Source organism: Marmota flaviventris, chromosome 9, assembly GCF_047511675.1.
Source record: "Marmota flaviventris isolate mMarFla1 chromosome 9, mMarFla1.hap1, whole genome shotgun sequence".
NCBI lineage: Eukaryota > Metazoa > Chordata > Mammalia > Rodentia > Sciuridae > Marmota > Marmota flaviventris.
In genome coordinates this window covers 80,702,671-80,730,294 of record NC_092506.1, presented here as the reverse complement: position 1 = coordinate 80,730,294, position 27,624 = coordinate 80,702,671, and the positions used below count along the sequence as shown (strand labels likewise).

The following is a 27,624-nucleotide window of genomic DNA, read 5'->3' as shown; positions in this document are numbered from 1 at the left end:
TTCTAGAGGTTGAGGGAGATCTCTTCCATGCTTCTGTCTTGGCTTCTGTGGTTACTGGCACCCATGCTGTACCAGTCAGTGGCAACAGCTCTTGTTTCTGCCTCTGCCCTCACATAACATTACATGGGGTTCCTCCACATCTGTGTATTACGGTTTTCCAGAGATACAGAACTAATAGGAGATTACTGCAACAATATGACCTTGTTGTACTGGGGTTCTCCAGAGAAGCAGAACCAATTGAGGTATGCAAATATATAGAGAGATTAAGTATGTTGGCCCACATGATTGTGGTGGCTGAGAAGCAACAAGAGCTGCAGTTAGCAAGTTGCCGACATAGCAGTGCTAATGGTATAAGTTCCAATCCATGTCCAAAGGCCTGAAATTGGGAGAGGAAATGGTGTAAGTTCTAGTCTGAAATCTGGCAGGCTTAAGATCCTAGAAAAGCCAATTTTTCAGTTCAAATCCAAAGGCAGGAGATGACCAATGTACCAGCTCAAGCAGTCAGTTAATAGGGTTCCTTCTTACCTAGCCTGTTGTTTCTGTTCATATCTTTATTTGATTGATGAGGCAGTTGGGAAGGCAATCTACTTAAGTCTACGAATTCAGATAGCCACGTCATCCAGAAACATCCTCACAAACACAGAATAATGTTTGGCCAAATATCTGGGCACTCATAGGCTAGTCAAATTGACATAAAATTCATCACACTCAACAAACTGTGTTTGCACAGACCCTGTTTCCAAGTAGGGCCCCATTCTAAAGTTCCAGGTAGGTGTGAGTGTTTTGGACACTCAACCCCAGTTGGTGTATGAGAGGGTGTGATTGCTGGAGAGCAGTGCGAGTGCCTGAGCAGAGGGGAGGTGGGTTGCTGAAGGGTGGCCAGGGAAGCCCCTGGGAGAAGGCTGTGTTTGGTTTCAGTCTGGAGGTGGGAGCTGGTGTATGGAGGAAGAAGAACAGCAAATGCAGAGGCCTGGGACCTCCAGATGGCTTAGGGACAGTGCAGTGGAAGTGCAGTATGGATGTGCTGTGGGGAGGCCATGAGGATATAAGGTCCAAGAGGTTGGGGTTATAGGAGGGGACTGAAGATCAAGGAGGTCTTTGCCTGTGTTTGTTTGCTCTAGAGGGATGGGAGCCACTCTTTTGGCTGTGAACACACATAAAGGCAGGATAGAGTGTGGATCAGCTCATAGTAACTGTTTCTATGTTTATAAAAATGGTTGGTACTCTGTTGACCCTTGATCCACACTTACTGCCCTTGTTCTTTCTGGATGCCTTTTTACTCCTCTCCTCACACATAAACCAGATGCATGAAAAGTGTGAACAGAGGTTAGACAGGCTGCAAGGTGGAGGGCTGCCTGGGGTGTCTTGTGGACACCCTGCCATGAGCTGCAGAGCCTCACTACCAGTGGTGGTGGTGGTGGTGGCTGCGCTCTTTTTCCTCCAGCCCCAGGCTTGCCTGTTGAACACAGTGCTTATGGTTCATGTGCTCATCACTCTGGGCAGATTTAGAAAATGCTGAGGTCAGTGTGTAAGCTCAGTGTGTTCTGCTTCCAGTATACTTCTGTGTGTAAAGTCACTGAGCTGTGGAAAGAGTTGAGTCAGCTTCCTTGGTCAGTGGGCCACATTTAGCCTTGAATATACAGGGCAGGGAGTAGAGGCCACAAGGACATGAGGGGAAAGGTAGTGAAGTGTGGTACATGGGCCTGGGACCCTCTCCACCACCCACTTTGTAACTGGCCTCCAGAGTCTCCACACTTTGTTCTTGGTTGTTCTGGAAACACTTCAGCCTGCTAACAGACATTATCAAGAAGGAACTCCAGATGGAGGCTTGCCCTCAGTGTACCTAGTTTAGGGACTGAAGTTGCTGGGTCAGTTTGATTGCTGAGGGAATCATAACTTCAGATTCCTTGGCCTAGAGCTGAAAGGAAATTGCCTTATCTGTTTGATATGGAATTTCCTCTTTGAGCCTCCAAAGGAAAGGGCCTGGAGCTGTGTGATGAAGGCTCAAAGGAATTGGGCCAAAGGTGGGCCTGCTTTTCCACCTCCTGAGAACTGAGTGCCAGGAACAGCCCACGTTGGGAGGTTATTGGGTGGCATTGTCACTGTGGCCCCTCTGGAGAGCATAGATTTAGAAGATAATCATGTGTAAGCAGAGATGGAAATAGAATTGCCCTGTGCCAGGAGCAGCTGCTCTTCTGTAGTATTTTGGGAGTTGCCTTTGGGTCTTTTTCCTTCTCTCCCCCAAGCAAAATACCCATACAAAGCTGAAGTTGTGAAGGCTATTCCTAGCTAGAGGGGAACATTACAGATTCATTCTGTGAGAGAGTGATTCCTTCTGCAGAGTTATTTTTGGGGTGCTTCCCCTAACACATTAAAAGAGCTTCCGTGGAGGAACTGCATTTAGATTGCACAGCCTTTCGCTGCCAGAGCTGCTCGGGAAGTTCTGACACGGGTGACATCCATCAAAATCTATGGGGTCTTGCTTTGTTTTTTTGTTACAAAATTAGAACAGAGAGGCCTTGCCCAAGAGTAGGGGCCAGATGAAGCTACAGGTATTCCCACAAAACAGCTTCTTCATCCTCTGCCCAGGGGTGGCTTTTGTCTCTGTAGGTGTGTCCCAAGCACTTAGTATATGAATACTTGTTGACAGGCAAGATCATATTGGATGTGGGCCCTGACATCTTTGTTGGGCTCTGAGCTGTGATTTAGCTTCTAGTCTTCAAATTGGGGATGGAATGTTAAATTATGGCCTCATCATTGCTGCCTTGGGGGAAGTCACTTGGCTCTCTGGGCCTCAAGTTATCTCCTCATTAACCTGGAGGTGGAAGAATGGATGGAATGAGTAACTCCTTTCTTTGTCTTTCCCACCCACTCTGGGCAGCCCCTTTGCTCTGGCTCTCTGGTCAGTGGGAACTTTTTGAAGACAGGGCAGAGGGAAGCATGAACTCTTTTGTTTTAGGCAGCTTGACACAAGCTCATGGCCTTCAGCTACAGTGCTTCTTGATGGGCTTCTTCCTATTTGGCCAGACGTCCAGAGTTCTTTATGGGTAAAAGATGATGGGGAAAAGAGGAGCAGGTGCAGAGGATTAGGCTAAATCTCCACTCCAACCCTGGAGGCTGGTGTCTCCAGTTGCTCAACGTGATCTCCTTGTTCTTAGGTTTCACATAACTTTCTATCCTTGCCTTGAACAAAGGCCCTTTATTTCTAAATGTTTTTATGAGCATTGTTTTTGCAATTACAAGTAAGACAGAAAAGAATGGATCCTGATTATAAGATTGTATGTACATTAGGGTCTAAATTTGTTAAAAATATCTACATAGGAAAAAACACTACAAAAATTATATTTGGTTATCCCTCGATTTGGTATTTTAGGAAATTGTATCTATATTTTTTGGCATTTTCTAGATTGAACATGTATTTTCTTTATAGTAAAAATGATTAAAATTACTGTTAATAACAAATAGCTACTTATTGGAATTTAGTATGTGCCTGACACCATAAGAATGTATCATTACAGTCTTATTTAATCTTGTTATTAATGGGTGAGATAATTTTTAAAAATACAAATGTTAACTAATTTTTGTTATCATGGAAAATATACACAACATAAAACTTAACCTTCTAACCATTTTCAAATGTACAGCTCAGTGGCATTAAGCACATATGCTGTAAGATACTGTTTAAAAATTCCTTATTTTATAAATGAACTGAGATTTAGAAAAATAAGTTCCTTGCTGCATTGGCATCCGGTCATTGTGACAAAATACCTGTGATAAATCAACTTAAGAGGAGGAAAGTTTTTTTAGCTCATGGTTTTGGAGATTTCAGTTCATGGTCCACTGGTCCTGTGCCTTTGGGCCTGTGATGAGGCAGTCCATCATGGTGGGAGGATGTGGTGGAACAACTGGAAAGTAAAAAGATAAGCAGGGTCTTTGGTCTCAGTACCTCCTTCAAGGGCATGCCCCAATGCCCTAATTTCCTTCACTTGGCCACATCTCTAATGATTTCACCGCCTCCCAACAGTGCTAAGGACTGGGACCCAAACCTGCAACACACAAGCCTTTGGGACACATTCAGGATTCAAGCTATAACACGAGCCTGAGTTCACAGAGCTAGTAAGTTCCAGAGACTGGATTTGGATGCAAGAGAGATACTCAGAAGAAGGATCTCTAGGCTGTCTGGTTTGTGGCTGTTGGAATCCATGATTTTTTCCTTCCCCTGCTTGCCACTGAGCATAGAAAGACACTCATTGATATGTGTCTCCCTTGAAACTTCTAGGGGTTGAGTTTTGTGTATCTGTCAGGGATGTGCGGCTGACAGGTGCCACCTGTTGATGGATACCAAGGTTAATGCTTTGTGTGCTTCTGTCTTTGTGAAGAAGGTTGAAGTGCGTGGGCTGCTGTGCTGGGAAGGGTATGTGCTAGAAGGTGTCCTGAGTGGGTAGAGAGCAGTGGCTTAGAGCTCAGATACATGACTTGGTCGGGTCTGGGTGCGCCGTGCTGGGTAATTCTGGAGAATGAGCCTTTAACTTGGAGTTAGGAGGTCTGTGCTTCAGTCTTTATTTTACCGGGTGATAGATGTGCTTTGGACTCAATTTCCTCATGTCTAAGAGGGTGATGAAAGTGCCTCTTGTGCTTGCCTCCTGTGATGGTGGTGATGATTAAATGTCCTTATGTTGGGGAAGACTGCTAAGTAAATGACAGGGCATTCAAGGAAGTTTTTGTGATGGGAGTTTTTAGTGTGTAATGGAGATGGGGTTGTCTGGGGCTGACCCCAGAGATCTAAGAAGGGTGGATTTGGATGTGAAGAGTGGCAGTTTGTTTTGCTGTCAGCTTGCTTCTTCTGCTGTTGTGTGGCTGGTGACGTAGTGTCCACTGTCTACCTAGTGTTGTTCTACTTAGTACCGAATGCTCTGAACTTTACTGAAATTTGTCTGAGCCAAATTCCTTGGATTTACTCTGCCCATGACTCACATTTCCCTTACCGAAACAAACTTTGATTTAGATCATTTTTGTAGCTCCACAGTGGTTGAACGCATACAGTGACTTTCCCTGGCCTTGTCTGTCTGCTTTGTCTTTACAGCGAATACCTGTCTGCTCTTTTCTCAAATCTCAAGTATCTAAGCATGTGAGTGGGTCAGAAGAAGCTCAACTTCTTATTGGACCCATTTTGTGCAAGACGCTGTAGAACATTAAGATAATGAACTGTCAAAGACAACTACGCTCCCCGTTTCATAGGGAAGATGTGCAGTTTTGAGGATTAGGAATAGGTAACTATAGTCCTTGGTCCACATGGATAGAGGTGCATGTTGGGAATAGTCAGAGTTGAGCTCTTAGCAAGACCTCTGTGACTTTTTGCTTTTTAACAAAGGTTAAAATCAGCTATCCTCAAGTGGAGTTTCTGTCTAGCTAACCTGAGACAGTTTTCAAGTCATTGCTGTTGCAGGGCATGGTTCAACTAACAGGAAGGCTGGGGTCTGTGCAGGGCTCTGCTGAAGTAAACATCTGTCTCACTCTCCCCTAGTTTTTGGCTTTGAGAATGGTACTCGAAGACTAATTAGGTCACAGATATCTATTTTGAACTGATTGAGGCTAGGCTGCATGGACATTTAATTTCCGGATCAAATTCTGATGGCCTGGTTTGCCCAGGGGTTTGGCCGCAAGCACCCTCTGGTTGGCAGTAGTGTATTTATAAAGTGTGAAGAGTCAGGTGAACAGACACTCCAGTTCTGTAGGCATCCAGGGCAGCAGTAGCCGAGAGGCATTAACCCTGCAGGAAGTGGGAGTGTAGTTTTTCCACTCTGCTTTCCTGAGTTTTCTTAAAGTTGTTGATCCTCATTAATTGCATGAAACCATTTCCTTTTAAGGAATCAAGTTTAGTGTTTATCTAACATTAGTTTGTCTCTGCTATAAGTCAGAGTTGTTGATTTACTGTGTGCTGAGCCTTTTGTGCCGTTTTTTCTACCTTACAGAGGAAGAAACCGAGGATCAAAGTGGTGAGTGTCAATAGCAGGACCTGAGATTGGAACCTGTGCTTCTGAACAGTTTGGCCTTTGCACCATAGCCTGGGGAACAGAAGACATCTTGTCTGGAAATGGGGAGCTCAGCTGAGTTCCTTGGCCTTCCTCTCTGGAGAGGCCTGCTGTGGGTGTTGGGGACACAAGACCCCCAGGGGCAGGGGCAGATGAACCTCTGTGTGGAACTGAAGTCATATTTTAGTCTGTCACTCTGGAGTGACTGGATTACAAAATTCTCAGTTTTCACTCTTTGTTGGATTTTCTCCTGTTTCACTGTTTTTCTCTCTGTTATGCCCAAGACCCTGGGTGGGTGCAGGTAGGTGGTGAGACCCCATGAGACCACAAAGGTGGTGACAGCATCAAATAGCCACCTCCTGTGTGCATAGCTGTTGACCTGAGCATTCCCCCTCTTCCACTTTCCCTACACTTTTGAGGAGTAAATAGGAGTCTATGGAATCTGCATGTGCTTAGTCCTCCACAGCTTTCCCCCATGCTGACAGGAATGCTGCTGCTTAAGGTTATTATATTTGTTGATGTGCCTGAGTCTTGGGTAGTTTGCAAGTATCCTCTCATCTAGTACTCCCCGAGAGCCACCACCATCCCCATTTTACAGACAGGGATTTTTAATGGAAGCCACGGACGTGACACTCTTCAGTAGCATAATTTTGTTCATGTTATAGTTTCCCCTGGAAGTTTTCTGAAAAACATCTGATAAGGTGTTTGTTTAAGTCGGCTTGTGGAGAGGGTGAAAGAACGCCTCTTCAGAGTTGTCTGCCGCCTATGGGGTTCTTTGTCAGGAGTGTCTGGACCCATCCTGGGTCCTCTCTAAGCATTTCCTAACTGTGAGCCAGGCATGGCTACTTAACCTTGCTGAGTCTGTATTCCATAAAGTGCAGATAGTAATAATATCCAAAAGAGGCTGTGGTAAGATATAAATGAGAGAGCGTATGTAAGATCACCCAGGGCTTAATTAATGGGTTACTATTTGTCATTTAGTTTTTTAGTCATCATGACTTGGAAAAAGCACAGATCTCAATACTAAAGTTGAGGCCTGAGAAACTCCCTATTCCTAGGATCAAAGGCAACTGACCTTCCCTGCAAACCTTCGCCCAAAACAAGAAGGAGGATGAAGCATAAAGAACCCTTAGTTCAGGTAGAATCTTTCTGAGCCTTCCCATTCGTTTTGGTCTGGGGGGGTTGCTGCTCTAAACAAATCCATGTTAACCACATGGCTTCTCAGAAATGCCTGGGCCAGTGGTTTAAAAATGAATTTCCAAAACAGGATTTTGGAAATAGAGGTATTCTAATTGTGCATATTGGATACATCTCACCTTCAGTGCATGCAGCTTCACTGATTATATAGCTGTCTTGAGGTAACTTTTTCTGCTTGAGGTGACTTTTAAAGGTTCCCTGGCCTCACCTCTCAAAGACCCCCACTCAAGCATCTAATAGATTCAGACTCAACCACCCAATGAGAATTCTTTATCCCCCTGATTTCCCTCCTTAGTTAAAGTTTGAGTTAGAGAAGTATGGGGGAAGTTCTGTAAGAGCCAGGAGAGGGACCTGTGAGTTTGACCATTAGGGATTCCAGTTTTGTGTATGTTTGCTGTGTGATCTTGAGCAATTCTCTTTACTTTAGGCATTGAGGAACTTGCAGTCTATGGGGGATGTTGGCTTGCAGATGTGCTTGTGCAAATATTGTTGTGAGTACAGACGATTATTCTTTTCTTCAGAGGTTTAGTCTTGGCATGGTGGTGGTGGTAATGGTGGCTTTTAAGTCATAATGCATTATGAACTAGAAATTTGCAAACCAAGTTTTCTACTGCTAATGGGATTGCAATAGGATTAAGGACTGGGCTTCCCAGTGGGAGATGTTTCTCCTTTGTCTCCCAGATTTACACCACCTGGGGTAGTTTATTTCAGTTATGTGCATATCATCCACCTGCCTAACTTGATAGCAAGCTCTGCAGTGGCAGGAACTTGGCCTGTCCCTGTTGTATCTTAGGCATCTTGTATCAGACTTCTATGTAGAATACAACTGACATCTACTTGAACGATTTGGGATCACTTTACATGGCAGAAAGAAGGCAGATTAGATTGTCTTGGCAGCTGCAGCTATTTATTTCACAGAATTGCCTTTCAGCCTTTGAGCGGGCGGAGGTGGTGGTGGTGGGTGTACTGGAAGTCCCTTGGGGCCAGGGATGCTGACTGTGCTCATCTTGCCTACTGCTGCCACATAGCCAGACTTGTCTCCCTTCCCTGCACCAAGTCCACAGCCTTTCCATTGAGAAACATGGAACCCATCTGTCTTTCTTTACCATTCCCTTTGTCCTTAGCCCAGTACTAAGTACTCAGCTGCTTGGTTGTTCTATTGAGAACTCATTATTGTTTCCTGTACAGACTTAGAAGAACAGTCAGAACCATGTTAAGGACCATTTGCAGAATACGCTTCTCACAAGGAAATGCGAGTGTGGTCTTGCCCTTGCATTATGGATGAGGAAAGCAAATTTACAAAATACCACCCCCAAATTGTGTCAATTTGGACTTTAAACTGAGGATACTGTAGAAATAGCAAAGGCAGAGAGGGGCTTTCTCTGAACTTGCCTTATCTGCCTGAAGACAGATCAACCAAAAGGAACTCAAATTTTATGAATCCCCTCCCCTTGGGTCTCAGCAACCAGGGAAGATTAAACTTATATCACAGGAGAGGAGACCCACAGAAAGGGAACTGGAGAGTGACACCATGCCTAGGCATTCATCTTTCCTAGAAATTATTGGCTCTAAGTTGCCTGCATCTTCCTATGAAGAGGGAATATAAGCTTCTATATCTTCCTGGGTTTTCAAGTATGTACTATTCTTTCTTTTTAAAAAAATATCTATTTTTTAGTTGTAGTTGGACACAAAAACTTCTATTTTATTATTTTTATGTGGTGCTGAGTATCGAACCTAGGCAAATGCTCTACTGCTGAGCTACAACCCCAGCTCCTGCACTATTCTTTAATATGATGTCCTGTGCGGTAAATAAATGTATAATTTTTCTTCTATTAATCTAGCTATGGACAGGTTATTTCATAGACTCAAAGCCTTAAAGGGTAGAGGGAGAGTTTTTATTTCCCTACAGTGCAAAGCATTTGATAGTGAAGAACTGGAATTATGAAGTCCAAGAGTCCTGGGTTTGAATTCTGTGTGTGCGGTGTCCCAGTGGTGTAACTTTGGGTAACTTCCTCCGTCTTTCAGCTAGATATACAAGTGGCACCTACCTTAGAAGTACTGTGAGCATCAGGTGAGAAAAATTCTTCAGTGTGGTGTTGGACATCTGATAAGCAGCAAGTAAGTGTTATGTGCTGCTCTTGGTGTTATGATTAATATTAAGAAGGATTACGTGACTCACTTTGGGTCCCAGCTGGAGCCAGAACCCCTGCAGGAGGCCCCTTCTAGAACTCCAGCTCTGTGATGCTTGTTGATCTTGAACTGAACTTGTAGCTGGAAACTGTGGTTTGGTTGTGGCAGTAAAAGGAAGTGGATGATGCAGCTGTGCATGCAAGGAGATGTCCTGAGTTTGTAATTTAGAGAAAACAAAGACTTCCATCAATAGGGAAGTGGAGCTAAGCACAGTGGAATGGAGAATGTGTGGCTTTTCTTGGGAAAGCCAGGTGCTCTTTATTTCATCAAAATCAACAGTTTCTGAAACCTGAAGGTAGCAATGTATGTGCTTAGCTTAAACTGGTGGTTTTACACATAGCCCAGTGATATTTTAGTGGACACTCCAAGATATGGAAAATGCTGACTTCTGCAGTCATCTAGTGGGCCTACCAGCACCACTGTGCACTCAGAATTAATCACTTAAAAATATGTGACTTGTTAAAGGTGTATGACTCTGGACAAAATCCCAAAGGGACTGGATTTTAGAATTAGCCCCTGATTTTCAAGTCTGGGTCTTCTTATTTCTGTTGTTCAGGCTGGAGAATAATCTTTCTTTTCCCCCAAAGTTAATGATTTTGTTCTTTATATCCTTAAGTGCTGATTGTTTTTGTTGTTTTGGGAGAACATGATTTTAGATACTGAAAATTACTTAATGGTAGAAAGTTTCTGGCTTATACTTTAGTTGGAAATACGACCTTCTCCCTTGTTTGGAAGCAGCATAGTTTAGGGACAGTCAAGTGTAATGGTTAAGAGCATATATTTTTAGCCAAACTTAGTTCCTATCCTGTCTGTGCTTCCAACAAGCTGTGTGACTTTGGGCAAGCTCCTTAACCTCTCTATGTTCTATCTGTAAAATGAGCTAAAATATTATTATTACCTTATAGGTTGTTGAGAGGAGTAAACTGGGTAACATATGTAAAACTCTCCATATAGCATCTTCATTAATTCTTCAGTAGATAGAAGCTATTACTGTCATCATTGTCAGTATCAGTGGAAGGCCTTCCAGGAGGTCATGAGTCTGGACCTGGCTTTGCCATTGTTAACAGTTGTCCTGGGTGTGTTGCAGAATCTCTCTGGATCTCAGTATTCTTTGAAACAAGGGAGTTGCCCAGACACTACAGATATGGTCTATTTCAACTTTCTGTCCTCCATGTTGGTTACCTTGTTCCTTGTCAGCCCTCTAGAGGGGATGCTCCCCGCTAGGATTGAGGAACTCTTTTTTCAATAGCTACTCTGCTAGATGTTGGCCCTGATAACCTTTTTTTTTATCCCCTTGATTTTATATTCTTAATGTCTTTCCCTCTTCCTGGCTCTGCCACATGACTCTCATGTTTTATCTTTTTTTCCAGTGTATTTCAGATTGAGGGTCTGTCCTCCTGTTGGATTGGAATCAAGGCTCAGCCTGGCTGGGCCACCACGTGGGATGTTGCAAATAAGGGTGATCCCATCACTTTGTTCTTGGCTTTTAGATGGTTTCTGTTCTATGCTCCCTGGCCTCAGCCCCAGCTCCACCTGCCTCTGAGGCTGAACAGGAACACCCTGTCAGGAGGAAGGAGTGGCTTTTGTGATCCGTAATAAACTGCCTTCTTGCTAGGTTTACTTCCTGGCCTTTGGTTTAGCTTGAACTTTAAAGAGCTTACCAGAGCTAATCTCAGTGTCATTTTATATTTTGTGCAGACTTCTTTGTTAGCTCTGACTTTTGCCAAAAGTGGAGCTGTGATATTAGTCTCTGGCCAGCTGTTGATGTTTCAGGCTTATCTTCAGGTTTTCCCAGACAGAATGCACAATGAATTAATTGAGCTATTTTTCAGTCCACTTCCTTCTAATTGAACACCTGCCCAGTGAGTGCTGCAGCTCACCTCCCATTACCTGATTTGCCAGCCACCCCTGCCGGGTCAGTGTCTTGCTCCTATCAGCAGACTCAGTTTAGTCATTTATAGTTGGTTACTGTGTTCTTCAGAGAGCTTTTTCTCCTTGGCTGAATTTAAAGGTGCCAATGCATCCTCTTTTGGTATAGTCCCTCTGCACTGCCATCTTGCCGCTGCCAGTCAGAATTATTGGTGACTCTAAACTTCATGAAAACTGCTGAAAGACCAGGTGCATAATGAGGGCACATGTTTCCTGGGTTGGTGTTCTCTCACTTTTCTTTCCTTGGTCTCATGCTGTTTCTAGCCAGTCGATCTTAAAGTGCTGATGATGGTTTAGACCCATTTAGAAATGATCTTTTAAGGTATAGGACACAAAATGGTGTGTTTTTTAAAAACTGCTGACATTTTTTACTTTAGGGACTTACAGTCTCTAAAGAGAAAAATGAGAAGGAGGGCAAGGAAATCCAGTCTTCCCTGATCACAGAATGTGGTCCTTGTTCATGGCCTGTGTTTGTCCTCTGACTGTTTTCTTTGGTTGAAAAGTCTTACCACCAACCATGTAGCTCCTAGTAGAGTCCTGTCTAGGTGATTTTGTTGTTAAAAATATCCTGGGGACATAGCAACCCTTTGTTAATTATTCCAAGGAATTGCTTGCTTTAAATTTCTCTTTGTGGTATTCCTGGCCTTTTAAAAAAGTGGTATACTATTTGTGTTCCTTCTGCCCAGGTTTGAATATATTAAAAAATGGAGTGAGACTAGAAAAAAATTTTTTTAAACTTCTTTGACTTCACTGTGGTTTTGTATTTTGCTTTCAGTTTCCTTTTGACTTTTCCTGGTGGAATTAGAAATTTTCAAGATATTTTAAAGGGGCATGGTTCCTCAAAAAGTTAAACATAGAGTTACCATAGGACCCAAAAATTCCATCCTAGCTATGTACTCAAAAGAATTGAAAAGAGGGACCCAAATCTTCATAAATGAATGTTCTTTATAATAGCCAAAGGTAGAAGCAACACAAGTTTCCATTGTTGAATGCATAGATATACAAAATGTGATGTATCCATATTTATAGCCATAAAAAGGAATGAAGTACAGACGTGTGCTGCAGTGTGGTAAACCTTGGAAACATGATATAGGGGAGAGAAACCAAACACAAGAGGCTACATACATGTAATTCCATTTTATTATAAGAGATATCCAGAATAGGTACATCATGCCATAGAGACGGAGCAAATGGGTGGCCGCTAGGGGCTGGGGGAAGGCGGGGAACTGACTGCTTAGTAGCTGCTGTTTTTCTTTTGAGGTAAGGAACATGATAGAATGACATGTTCAACACAGTTGCACAGCCTTGTGAATATCTAAATGTCCCTCAAGTGTATTTTTCAAGAGGGTTTACATATGTTATATGAGTTTTGCCTCAGTTCCAACAACTTGAAGGTGCAGCCATATATGTTCTTGCCACGAAAGGCTTTTAAAGTGACACCACATAGAAATTATTCTCTGGTGAGGCCCTTGAATATGGGTATGAGAAAGGAGTGCGGAGTCTGTTGGCCAGGGCTGGGATTTTGGCTTGTCACTCAGCCACCAGGTAAGTGAGCCCTGCATGTAGCCTCATCACTCTGTCTGCTTTTGTCTTCTGTAAAGAGGGCTTAGAAGTAGGTCTTCCCTCTTAGGGTTGCTATGAGAATCAGATGAGATAATGGATATAAAATGCTGAGCATACTGGCAGTGCTTAATAAATATTAACCTTTATCTCAGGGCTGTGGAAAGAGAAGGAAGTGGATTCAGGGATGGAAGCAAAATTTTAGAACTGGAGAAGAAATGGGGATTGATATCAGCCTCTAGGTTTAGGTTAGATCTTTGAGAAAAGGACAAAATCATCCTGTTCTCTAGACTCCTTTCAGAAGTCACCATAACCACTTGTGGCCAGTGCAGCCAACTCATGAGGGCTGACTTCTCCCAAATACAACAGAATATGCAGATGCACTGAGGACAGTGCCTGGTGGATGGCAAGGGTTCTGGAAGTGAATGAACCAAAGAAGGAAAAGCTGGCGCGTTCTGGCAGTCTCAGTAAGGCGCCTGGGATGGCGGCCCTGCACACTTCTCTCTGAGCTGCCTGCTCTGCACCAGGTGGTCTTGTCATCTGGAGCTGTTTGAGTCAGCATTGGGCACACCCTGAGACGTGCCCACTTCTTCTCTTAGCCTCCTGATACTTGCACGGTTTTGAGATAAGTGGCTTTGCCTTTGTGGGCCTGTTGTGTGTTTCTGATTCCTGCTCTTGTCCTTGGAAGAAATGACCTTATCCCCTGGGCCCAGGTGGACGCTGCAGCTAAGTAGAGGAATGAGGCAACCTGGACCTCAAATGCAGCTTCCATCCTTCAGCCGCAGGGGAGGAGGGCAAGTGGCGAGGCGGGAAGGCTAGACTGACCCTAATGTAAAGAAATAGTTTTTATTGCTTCTTATCACACAGATGTGGAGTAGGGATCTCTAATTTTGGGATACTACTTGATGTAAATGGCTTGTTGATCTCTTTCCTAATTCTGTTTGCACTAAACATCTTTAACTGCAAAATTAGCGCCTTGTCGCATATTGGTGGTTCTTCACTGTGGATGTTTTTCAGTTTAATGCCCAAATAACATTGACTGTTGTAGAAAGATCACTGGACTTGAGGTCTGAAGAGCAGAGCTTAGCAGTTACAGGATTTCATTTACTTAATCTGCCCAACCCCCTTCTTCTTTTGGGACTGGCAGACCCCCCCTTCTTTAGAGGCACTTCCTGTGCCCCCTCTTCAACTCTTGGGGCCTACCTAGTGTGGGTTTTGGTCCCTGTGTTCTAAGTCCACTGCGCTAGCCAGGGCTCTTCCTGGAAAAAAAAAAAATATTTTTTAAGTGAAAGGAAGAATGTATTATGAAGACCTGGTGTCTCAAGAGAATCCAAGGCAGTAATTGCGACCATGTAATAAATAGGTTGTTAAAATAGGGCCTTTCCCTACTTCTGTTTCTATAGAGACAGCAGGACATGGAGATTCTATACCAAAGTGAATGTGAAGCAGCCTCTGTTTGTGTAGAAATTGCAGTGGCAAAGCACAGAGCCAGATTTGGACCCCGCACCAGAACAAAGATATTAAAATGGAGGCCTGAAGATTTGATGCAGAGAACTGCTGTCTGTCCTATTGTTCCCACCATCATACCAGCCCAGGGTGGGACTGGGGAGAGGCTCAGAGGCCTGGAAGACAGTATTTCAAGCCTTGTCTCTGGACTGTTGACCTTGAGGCCAAGAGCCTCTCTGGAGTAGAGACCCTGGAATGTTGCCTGTGGGGAAAGCTGGTCTGCATGGGTTGGAGGAAGCTGCAGGCAGAGAGGGGACACCTTCACCTGAGAGACCCCGACAGCCTTTGTCATCAAGAGTTCCCCTTTTGCCTCAGCTAAGCAGAAGTGTTTTCTTCCTGTAACTTATAGCCACAGGTTCAAAGTGATAAGCATCCTGACCTTCAGTGACTCCCTGAATTTTCTTACTTATGGTTTTTCTCATGTGCACAGTGAGGTACCTGTAATTGTCTCACAGGTACATGATCAAATAAATAATGTACTCGAAAGCATAGGGGCCCTATAACATAGGAGACAGGGAGGCTATCACAGGTTTTGTGATTATTTCATTAATCACCTGATACCAAAGATTTGATAATCCTCAACACCATTGGTTTTCTTACTGCAAATTAGATATTCCTTCAGAAACAAATGATGCTGTTAGCATCTTTTTTTTTTTTTTTTTTTAATCGCAGAGTTGCTTGAATTGACTTATGTATTTTTAGGAAATGAATGAATGGCTTTTGATACATTATGGCCTTTCCAAGCCTAAAAAAGGCTTTTTCTGAGTTCAGTCTTAATTATGTCCTGGGGAGCAGAGAGTGCTGCCTCTGCATCAGATGGGCTGTTCTTCATGTTTCTGTCACAGGGATAATGGTGCTAAAATTTTACAATAATTGCGCATTTATCTGGCTTTGGAGTTCAGTAACTTTGGATTTGAAGGCCGAAGTTGCCACCTACTAAACTGTGCTGTCTCTAAGTCTTGTCCTGTCGCCTATAAAGTGGGAATGACTGGAGATTACAGGAGATGATGTACTTGAAGTCCTTAGCTATGTCTGGTAGGGGATAGGTGCTGAACCAATGCACTGTTACTATAAAAAATGGTAGTTTCAGAAATAGTTGCAGCTAAAGGGTGTAAATCTAGAAATTATGAATCCAAGTTTAGCATTTAATGCCAAAGTGAATTAATATAAAAACAAATGAATCAGCTACTGATGAGTGCCTCCTCAGTGCAAGGGGTGAGGGTGGAGCAAATAACAATGTACGTAACACCATTCCTGTCTACCAGAGAAATAAATCACATACATACAGAGCATGCTGCAGTTGGGCATTGGAGGTAGCCGAGGATTGGGAGCTGGGAGGCTTCCTGGAGGTCTGGAGCTGATGGAAAATGTAGCAAGGGAAGCAATGTGAAGAAGCAAACATGAATGTGTTCTGTGGAAGGCACCACATTTTATTTATGTGTGTGTATGTATGGCCTAATATTTTTCTTTGGTTTTGTCTTTATCTTCTTGATTCCATACCAAGTCTTCTTAGTGTTTCTGATTATTATGACGAAAATCTATTCTCATTATAGATCCCAGAGTGTATTTTCTTTGTTGACTCATTTTCCCCATGCACCATTGGCTTTTGTTGACCCACAGCTTTAAGTGATCAGAATTCTCCTAACAGATTCTACTTATTTTTGCCTTATTTTAATTTTTCTGCACTGGTAATGGCCTTCTGGAGAGTTTTATCTTGTTGATTCTCAGCCATTCAGCCAGCAGACGTTTATTGAGCACCTATTATAGGCAATGTACTGGACATTATGCTGGGGAAGTCTGGGGAATGGAAAGATCAGTGAGACAGTGGTCCCCGCCCTGAAGCTGCTTGGTGAGTAGAGGAACAGATGGGCAGACAGACTCTAATTAAAGTATGATTAGTGCTTTATGTTGGTCAGATAAGGAAAGACATTCGGTGGGAGCCCCAAGTCCCTGAGTTCTCTTGAGCTACTTGCCACTGTGTTTGGTTCATGAGGTTCTCGCCTGATAGAGCAGTCTGGACATAAGCATTTTGTTGTCAGTAACTAGAGTTGTGATGTGAAATCTCTGCATAGTAGCCTGCTTGGGAGAATGCTGAAGGTTCCTTTTGTTACCTACACCAAATCCTACTCCAGGCAGAAACTCTAGTTTGAAAGAGAAAGTCTAATCTTCCTTTCCTCCTATAAACTAAAACCTGTTCCTCCTCCCAGGATCCCCATCTCAGAAATGTCATTGTCATCAACCCAGAGGCCTGAGAGCCTTTTCTGCTTTCTCTCCCTCACCCTCATATCCAGGTGTTCAGGAGTCCTGTCAGCATGGACATGGGTGATGGCGGTGTCTGCCTTCTGCTGCCTCCTCCTTTGCCATCACCCAGCTGTAGGGAGAGATCCTCATTACTGGATTCTGAAATTAATTAGAGGCTCTTTTCCAGCATTTTAAAAATACAGAAAAAGAAACAGATTGAAAAACATGAGAGTATGGCATAAAGTTTAGTTTTGTGACTTGTGTATAATATAGTTTTTTTAAAAAGGGTTTTTGGTATATTGACTTATTTATCTCCCACAACAGTGTATACAGTAAGTTCCATTATTATCACTATTTTACAGATGAGGTAACTGAGACTCACTCAGGGAGGTTGAAAAGCTGGCTCCAGGATGCAGAAAATTCCAGTGTTCCCTGCCAGGCTGCTGCCTGCCTGCCTGCCATAGACTGTCTGCAAGTACTTGTGGCAAGTACTTGTGTGTACATACCCAGCGTTGCAAAGTAAAGCTTCTTACTCACAGGTTGTGGCTAAAAAAAAAAAAAAAGTTTCTATTTGATAGACCTTTGTGTATGCATTTTATGCCCTCTATGACTCTACACTGTAGCCACAGTAAACTTTTAACATGCAAATCAAATGGTGCCTTCTTCCAATGAGATCTTCAAAGACTCTGTGCTCTTAGAAGTATGAAAGTATGAAATTGGGGTTTCCAAGGCCCTGTGCAGTCTGGTCCCTGCCTGCCTCTCAACAATTCTGTTGACTGCCTTTTTGCACCCTGGCCTTTTAGCTCCTCAAATCTGCCAGACTTTGAAAGACCTCAGGACTTTTGCCTATGCTCCTATGGCCTCTCAGACATAAGCTTCCAGAGTACCCAGTACTGCATTCTTGGTAGCCACAAGAGATGGTTTCCAGTTAATGTCTGAGGACAGAAAGGGCAGGAGAGCACAGTTCACCTCCCATCCCTAGCCTCAAGGGCAGCATCTGGAGTATCAGTATTTACTAGGTGTTCCATTAGCTATGGGAAATGAAAAAAGAAAAAAAAAAAAACACTTATTTTTGGCCAAATTGATTATCCTTGTCAAAATATTCCTTACTCTCTTTTTCTTCCTGACTCATCTTTCTCTCAATGGCTACCTTTATTTCTTTAAATGGATCATAATCTTTTGATTTTTTTTTTTTTTCTATTGGATTTTTTTTTTCTTTTAATCTGTTGGATTCCCAATCCTCCACCTGAATGTAGAACTGCTGACCTACATCTGTTGAGCACGCCCTGGATCACTGTGGGGTGGGCAATGTGGTCTAGTCCTGGGGCCTCAGATCAAGAGAGCAATTCAGTCAGACAGCTTCCTGGTAACTGTGTAGGCGTCTGTCCTGGCTAATGGTGACAGGGCAGATTATGTGTGAGAGGCACCTGGCGTAGCAATGTTGGCAGTTCAGGAAGCTGGTTGTTTTTTTGACCTTCGTTGGGTCTCCCTGTGTTTGACAGTGTGCCCATGTGATACATGCTGCTTGTACCAGAGAGGCCAAGAAGACTGGCCCAGGCCTTGTTGGATCCATGGCAGTTTTTTTTACCAGCTAAGCATGTGTAGTCCCAGGACAAAGCCATTCAAATTCCTTTTCCAATTTAAAGTTCAAGTATTGGTGACGTTTAAAACCTTGATATTTGACTTTGGGGAGCTTTCTGGCCTAGGTTCTTTGCTCTTAGAACTCTGCTTTGACCCTGAAGTGGTAATTTATAGTGATATTAGTAACATCCTCTGTTTATTGAGCATCTGCCCCATGCCAGGCTTGTGCTCAGTGTCCAGGATGCAGTGGCTCTGCTTCCACCAACCTGTGAAGTAGGTGGGGGACTCCAGCCCCCACCATTTGCAGACGAGGAAACTCAGGCCCTATGAGTTCGAGAAAATTGCCAAGGGTTTCTGTTTAGAATTCCCTATAGGACACCTTTCTCAATTTAGTAACAACTATCCTATTAATGGCTTTTTTGATTTAAAAAATAATGACTGTAAGCTCATTGAGAGCCAGTTTTAATAATTGTCTCTTGTCTCCTCTGTGTGATCCATGTTCTTGATTGGTGTAATCAGACTTTTCCTGGTGAGATACTGGCTCAGGAGGTCCACTTCGCTCTGGAGGGGTTTCTTGCTTGGTCTTCCCACCTCCAGTGGTGGGAATACATGTGGCTAGAATCCAGGACATTGCTGATTTCCTCTCCTTGCTACTGTTTATTTCTAAATGCTTCTGTTTGTCTTCTCTGGCTGCATTCATCTTCACTCTTTACTGCTGTTGTTTATTGCTCTTTGCTCGCTCCTATATTTTTATTTTCCAGACTTGCCTGAAATGCATCTTGATTTTGTCATCTTTATGTTTTTAAAGCCCTGCACTTTGTTACTGATGGTTTCCCTCATTTTGCAGAATTTTATTTGGTTGCAAGTCAGTGTGCAACACCCTGCTTTTCTTCTTTTTCCACCATTAAATTTTAATATTTTGTGCTCTTTTATAGAAATTTGTATTTCATTTCTAAGGTTGTAAAAGTGGACCTTTAGTGCCCTACGATTTGACTTCTCATCGTACTTACTTGTTTTTAGAATTATGTTCACAAAGCAGAAGGCACTTTTATAGAATCCTCACTTTTTTGAAAAGAAAATCCATGCATAGCATTTTGGTAGTCTGCACCGTTTTGGCTTTTATAAGATCATATCGGAACACCCTATCATGATGTCAAAGACCATTGGGGTCCCTTTCCCTCCTGCTTCTTACCTCACCTCCATTACTCCCTGCCTCCCAGCATACTACACCAGTGGTTCTTGACACTGGGTTTTACGACTCCTATACTTAAGTCTTAAAAATCAGACCAAAGAGCTTTCATTTATGTGAATTATATATTCACATAATACTACATTAGAAAGTAAATTTGAAAAGATTTTAAATTTTTATTAAATTAGTTTAACTATAAGAATAATAAACCCATTAACATGATAATGTGAATAACATTTTTTAATGAAAAGTAACTATTTTCAAACTACATTTAGTAAGAAGAGTGAGACTGTTCTTTTTTTTTTTTTTTTAAGATCTCTTTACTGTCTGCCTTAATGGAAGACAGCTGGGGTCTCATAAATGACTTTGTTTTTATTCTGCTGCAGTATGCAGTGTTGGTTGAAGTATGTGCAAAAAAATCCAGCCTTACCCAGATAGGTAGTTGAAAAAGGGAAGATTTTTTTTTTTTTTTTAATAATCTTTTCAGTTAATTGAGGGCAGTCTTTGAAACTACATCAGAACTTAACAGTAGCAGTTTCTCAAAGTTTTGTCACAGTGTGAAATCTGAAACCATACTCATAGATTCTTTCTCTTGTAAATTGAAGTCCACTGGTCCATATTGCACTTTGAAGCATCTTTTATGCCTTATTTTGTCATAGTATATGTTAGTCATTTGGAAAATATTAATATATCACATTTAATATTAATATAGAAATAGAATATCACATTTGCTTATTTTACTACCATTCTTACCTAAACACTTTTAAGTATTAGGATGCTCTGAAACTCATAATACAAAGTTTTCTACATTTTACTCTCTTTGAAAATTCACATTTTACCTTTAACAACAGATGTCATCAGTTTTCCTAGAAGTAGTAGGCTCGCTTTATTCATTTGTTGAGATTGCCTATAAATACTCAAATCTGAATAACCATCCTTTTTCTGTCAATCATCTTTCACGTAAGGATGGTGTTCCTTGAGAAACGGTGGCTCCTGCATCCTGCAGCTGAGTCATAGCAGTACTCTTTCTTCCCGGCAACCTGCAGCTGAAAAGCTTGATGAATGCTTGCCATTTGTCATGTGGGATACCACGAGAACATGAACTAGAGAGTAGTTATTTAATAAAATTAAGATTTTTTTTTTTTTTACAAAACTAATAATTTTTGCTGCTCCATAGAAGACATTCTTAACTGAAATTGACATTAAAAACAAATAAAAAATGAACTTCAAGTGTGTAATAGTGGAAAATACAAGTACTAATGTGGTCAGATGCCACTATTTTGATTTATGCTAAGATGCCAGCAATTTTACCCACCATTGTTTTTGTACCTTTAGTTCAAATGTCAACACACTTGAAGATAGTTTGACCTTGCAGGATTCCCAGAAAGGGTTGTGGACCATACTTTGAAAACCACTGGGTAAGACCCAGTCATATGTATACCCAGTGTTCTTGCTTCTCCTGCCTAGGCTCCATGCCAATTGAACACACATCTTCACTACCACCTCTGTCCCTGTGTGTACACATATGCATATATACATAATTATGTGTTTATATACATGTATGCATCTGTGTATTTGTGTATGTATCAGCTAATATTGGTTATAATCCTGTCTTCAATGGTCTCTTCTAATAGACTGAGCCAAGTTTCATATTTATCTTGGGGGGAGGAGCACTGAGTACTATGACTGGTACGGGTAATCACTTGTTCCATGTTAGTCATCTTTATTATCATCATTTTCATCATTATATGGGCTTAATAAAGACTTAAATACTTTTGAAACAGACGAAGAGGTTGGGTTAGTATTCCCATCGTTTCCTTAGAACTGGTTTTCTGTGATATCAGCAAGTGAAAGCACAAAAGGATTTGGGAATGCTCAAATAGGTTCCTAATTGAAGGAGTTTCCAGATTCTTTATTGTATAATGTACATTGTAAATCCTTAAGAGGAGTAGGAGGCAACAAAACAAAGCATTTCTCAAGCTGAATCATTTGTGAACCCTCTTTTCATAGCATCACTCAGAGTATTAGAGTCTTTAGCATTTTCTTGGGAAGTAATCTGCCTCCTTCCTGGCTTTTCCATTTTAACAGATGAGGAAGTTAACTATCCACATTCATTCTTGCATTAAATTTATATTTCAGCTATTTGATGAGTACCTCTTAAGGTAGACACTGCTAAGTGTGGAAATACAATGGTAAGTGGAAAAACATAGGAAAGTGCTAACACTCTTTGTATGAAGTGGGTGCTTAAGTGGGAGATTCCAATATTCGTTAACTAATTTCAGTGTTCTGAGAATGGTTTGTAGGAAGAACACAGTGCTACATAATTTGGTTTTTGATTGACTTGAGTCTTCCTTTCAACACTAATGCTGGTATCCTTGTGGTTCACATGACTGAAGATCAGTGAGAGGGTCACCTGTTGCCCAACTCCTCCATCCTTGAGTAGCATTGGAGATATGTTTTAAAATGTGAGACAACCTCCATATAGTGCGTGACATATAGTAGGTGCTGTATATGTTGATTAGCAAAGTGAAGAATGCATAAATGTGTTTAGGAAACCTGGGGCCGCAGGACATACCCTGTACTGTAGTCTTATCACCCCTAACTCCCTGTGTTGTACTGGGTGGACTGAAACCACACAGTGTGTGTTTCATGCTCCTTTGTTCTGACCTGGCCCCATCTTAGAAGGAACCAGTGACCTTCATATAAAGAAACACCACACACGTGCTGTTTTCTATTTTGGTCTAGTATTACCCACATTTGGGGGAAAATGTTAACACTATATACATGAACAGATTTAATCAAAGGACGTGTTGTTAACATAGTGAAATTGGCCTTTGGATTTATGACTGCCTGGACAGATGATAGCAGAAGAGTTTTGCAATAGAATAGCCCCGGAGTCAGGAATTTTGTAAAGTTAGGGTCATGTGTAATTTGATGTTTCATTCCATGAAGTCACCTACAGAGAAATCGAACATTTACATGTTTATTCACTGGTGCTTTTGGTTCTTTGTGTGTAGCCACAGACTGTGGGCTGGATGAACTCTGGGAATACATAAGAATCTCCTCTCTCCGCTACCACATACAGTCAGGTAGGCAGGAAGACATTTACCATCTCAAGTTATCTTCTTGCTTTAAAGCCTGAAACTCCTTCAGCCTCATTATGTGCTGCCAGAGTCTGAAAACTAATAGGCTTTTGAGAGAAGGGGTGAGTGGAGTCACTTAGAGAAAAAACATGCATCTGGGTTGCTGATTATTTCAGGTGTTGCTTGAGATTGAATTAAAACAATTATTAGGGAGTTTTGGATCTCTTGATTTCTAATCTTTGTGATTGAGTTAGAGTTCCAGAAATGTCTTGAATTGCTAATTTTAAAAAAAGATAACTTTTTTCTTTGTAAAATAATTCATACTAATTATAGAAATTTGGAAAAATATCAAAAGACATAATGCTGAAAATTATCCATAATTTGACTATTCAAAGATAATCACTACAAACATTTTGTTGTATTTGCATATATTTTTACAGCATAATTAAGATCATTGTGTATAAATTCTGATTTCTACTTTTTCCATTTAACTTACGAATATTTTCTCCTGCATTGAGAGCAGTGTAGCACAGGAGCTTGTATGAATTGCCTGTAGCGGCTGCAACAAATTTTTATAAACTGAGTGCCTTAAAACAACAGATATTTATTCCCTCACAATCCTAGAAGTCAGACATCCCAAATCAAGGTGCAGGCACTCTGTGCTCGCTTCAGAGGCTCTAGGAGAGAATCCATTCTTTTCCCTGCCAGCTTTGGATAGTTGCTGGCATTCCTTGGCATGTCACCCAGCACTCCAGTCTCCTCTTCTGTGTTCATAGCCACTTTTGTGCACATGAGTGAAGGGAGGATGGGGTTAAAAAAATACAAAACTTACCTTTCTTATGAGGACCCTTGCATTTAGAACCCAACCAGAAAATGAAGGGTATCTCTGTTTCAATGTAACTGACTTAATCATGTCTTCAAAGTACATTTTTCCATATAAAGTAATTTTTACAGGTTTCAGGGTTAGGACCTGATGGCTCTGGGATCATTATTCAGAGTATAAGAGCACACACTCTGGAGTTGGCTGTGTGGGCTCAAATTCTAGTGCCAGTTGTGTGTGGTGGCACACACCTATAATACCAGCAGTTTGGTAGGCTGAGACGAGAGGATTGCAAGTTCAAAGCCAGCCTCAGCAACTTAGCAAGGCCCTAAGCAACTTAGTGAGACCCTGTCTCAAAATAAAAACAATAAAGGGCTGGGAATATAGCTCAGTAGTTCCTTGGTACCCACCCTACCTCAAAAAAAAAAAAAAAAAAAAAAAAAATTCCAGTGCATCTCTTAGGAGTAGGATGACCTTGAACAAGCATCACAACTCTTGGTGCTTCCAGTTTTTCAGATCTGTGAAGTGGAAGTAAAAACACCTACTTTCCTGAATTGGTATAAGGATTAATTTAATCATTTTCTCTTTTTGACAAAATCTGTTTTCAGCTTTTTATGTCATATATGAGGCTGCTATGGATATCTTTGATCATTCTGTTTTGTTCCATTTCAGATTTATTCCCTAGTGTAGAATTCTGGAAATGGAATCACAGTGTCCAAGGGTGTATACAATTTGAAGCTACTTAATAAGAATGTGCAGCACTGTGCCTATTTCACTCCTATCAGCAGTTAGTGAAGAGAGGGCTGGTTTCACTGTGGTCATGGCTATTATTGAATATTATCATTTAAACATTCCCAGGTACTTGACATAGTCTGCCCTGTAAGGCTGAAGTGTAACATGGCAAAGGGACTTGAAACACAGTGGCTTCTTTAGCAAGGAGGATTCTGAAAGGCTGGAAAACTTGTAATGAGAAATGAAATCCTTCCTTTGTCAAGTTTCCAAATGCCTTCTCCATTCTGTTCTGAAGCTGGAAACTTCCTGAGTGTTTTTGAGGCTAGGCAGTGGGGTGTTGGGGGAGAGGATGTTTTAGTAGCAGAGCAATGCTAGATACATGAGGATTTCAATACATAGTTTTGTTTCTGTTTTCAGACTTTACATATTTAAAATTCTAAGTGTTTGATGGGATGAGGGAGGCACACTTGACCCAAAAACAGTTTGATTTAATCACTTTATAACTAAAGGCATATGAGGCATAGAAGTCTGGAGTGGGAGAGGGCAGCCCCTTCATTACCTGCCAGTTATCTGGGAGACCAGACCTGCCCCCTGGTAGCCTGCTTTCTTTCCCTGGGGAGTCCATTGCAGTCTGTCCTGCCTATCCCTGGACTCTGGGTGACAGAGGAAGACCAGGGATCCACAGTATGGCTCTACAGCATGTCTGCTTACAGGGACCCACATCAGAGACCCACTGCTGTTCAAGCTATTTGGAAATCAGCATGGTGATTTCATTTTCTCCAGTAGTTAATTGATATGAATGTACAGTATATACAAAGGAAAGCTTTTCACACATGAATTCAGGAATACCTAGATCAGTTCTGGGCTTAAAAGATATATTCGTGTCCTGTTTCCTGGAATCTATAAATGTTACTATAACTGGAAAAAAAGTTTTTGTAGGTGTTATTTGCCGCAATCTGGCTGGGCACAAATCACTGAGTCGCCACAAAGCCTTGTATGTTCAAACAGGAAGCTTTATTGCCCGAACTCCACCAGCACTCCACACACACTCCCCGGGAACTTTCCCAGCTCTCCACCGGGCTCCGCCCCAACTCTCTTGGAACCCCACGAGAACTGAGAACTCAATGGGAACTCCAAAGATTCGGGAGCCCGAGGCAGCAAGAGCCGCCCTATTGGACAGCAAAGGTCTAATATACAACTGAATACACAGCTTAACTAACCATCATCATCATCATCAATGGCTCAACAGCAAAGGTCTAATATACAACTGAATACACAGCTTAACTAACCATCAGCATCATCAATGGCTCAACAGCAAAGGTCTAATAATACAACTGAATACACAGCTTAACTAACCATCATCATCATCATCAATGGCTCAGCTGGCATCACCTTTCAACCATTCCCTCTGGCAAAATGCCAGGGGTCATTCTCAGCTGTGGCCCTCAACAGTTATTAAGTAAGGATCTTGAATGAGATCAATCCTAAGTGCCATCACATACGTTCATAGGAGGCAATGCAGGGGTCACTTGACACAGAAGGCAATGTGAAGATGAGGCAAAGATGGGAATTTTGCAGCCACAAGCCATTGACTGTCAGCAGCCCCAGAAGTTGGCAAGGACAGGGCAGGGAAGGGATTCTCCTCAGAGCCTCCAAGAACATGGTATTACCTGTCTCTGGATTTTAGATTTCTGGTCGCCAGAACTGTGAGAGAGTAAATTCTGCTGTTTGAAATCACTCAGTTGGAGTTTGTTTTGATAGCCACAGGAAACTTGCATACCAGTCTGTGCCAAGTTCAAGACAGTTCCATGGATTATGTATGTAACTGGGTAGCCATAACATTGTTGTTAAAGCTTAATTTCTGTCCTTGTCATGAATCGGCAACACAGAGTTGGTGGATGGCACTGGTTTGAGACCACCCTTTGAATTCTAGAGTTTATTTTCTCTCCCTTGTTTTATGGCTAAGGAATCTGAGAGGCCCAGAGAGAGGCCATGGTAGGGCTGGGGTTGGAGCAGCAGGTGCCTTTGCTGCTTGGATGGATAGACAGAGCTGAGTCTGGATGAGTAGACAGTAGAACTGCCCTTAGGCTTGTTCTGCTGGCCAGCTGGTATCCCTGTTCTCTACTCTGCTCAGTGAAAACGGAAGCTCCAGTGAGCCCCTGGAGCTTACTATTCAGGAGGCCAGAAAGCAGGGAAAGCTTTTGGTGTCTTTGCTGCAGTTAGGAAGCCAGTAGCAGCAGCAAGCAACTGCCATGTCAAGCGGGGAGGTCATTGAGGACTTTCCATGCATTTATTTTCCAGCCCATTGCTCTAGTGTTTGTGGTAGGTGTCATATCTTCTCTTTAGAGTCTAATTTTAACTTTCTCTTTTCAGAATAGTAATTATTTCTTAGAGAATAGGGACTAGATTCCAGGCATGTTGACTTCTTATGCTGCTCAATTAAGGTCCCAACTCCTTAACTTGGCATTCATGATGACTCCCTTCTCCTATCTAACCCTTCCTTCCAGCCCTCTCTTTTGTGTACCTTAATCTCTGCATTTTACCTAAGTCATTGTTCCCCAGTGGGACTAGGAGAGGTGAGGTTCTTGAAGCCTCACAGAGGTGAATTTGTGGTTGACTAATCCAAGAACTAGTGGAAAAATATGGCAAGGTGATAGAGGTTGGCCATATATCTTTAACATTTTTTATGGAAACATGTTTACATTCACTAAATATACTCAAATATAGGACTGGGTTTGTGGCTTACTGGTAGAACACTTGCCTAGCATGTGAGGCACTGCGCTGCATGTAAATAAATGAACAAAATAAAGGTCCATCAACAACTAAAAAAATTAAAAAAACCAACAACAAACAAACCAAAAAAACTACACTCAAAAGGTTGAGTTGCCAGAGGACTGTGGCCATCTAAGCAAACCAGGCAAGACCAGAAGGAGAACTTCCCAGCTGAACTAGCACTAAATGACCACCAACCCAGGGTTAAGTGAAATATTTATTGTTTAAGACAAAAAACTAATTAAAGAGGAAGAAAAGGAAGTGCAGTAAACCAAAAATTACCTTTGAATTGTCACACTTCTTATTTTAGTAATGATGGGCATCATATCATGATTCAGTTGATCCTTGCTTGCTGTAGACATGTTTTAGATTCTGCTGCATTTGTATTTTCAATGTAATTCTCACTTGCTTTGTTACAGATAATGCTGGTATCATGAGCCCTTTCCTGAAAGGAAAGTGACCACAACACTCGGAGCAACTAAAAGATCTTTATTGCAGCAGTGCAACAAAGAGAAAGGAAAGAAGGAAAGAGAGAGAGAGAAAAGAGAAGAGATGAACAGGGAGAGAGCAAGAGCAAGAGAGAGACAGAGAGCGTGCGTAAGAAAGATAAAGAGCAAGAGAGAGAGAGAGCAAGAGAGAAAGAGCAAGAGAGAGGGGGCCTGGCAGGAGGGAGTTTTTATAGCCCAAATCTAATGGGGCCTCTGGGTCTGCAAGCTGCCTTGTTGGCCCAAGGGGGGTTGAGTGCTCAGCCTTGAGCGGGACTTGACACAAACAGGTGATAGGACCAGATAG

The 27,624-nt window shown here is 42.1% G+C and overlaps 1 long non-coding RNA gene across 1 annotated transcript; it reads right to left on the bottom strand.

Moving 5' to 3' along the window:
* On the bottom strand, positions 1-27,624 carry LOC114105085 (uncharacterized). The gene is made up of 3 exons (XR_003584938.2): positions 27,115-27,624; positions 3,769-3,905; positions 1-376 (listed from the first exon to the last, which is right to left on the bottom strand). It is a non-coding gene; the product is annotated as an uncharacterized lncRNA (long non-coding RNA).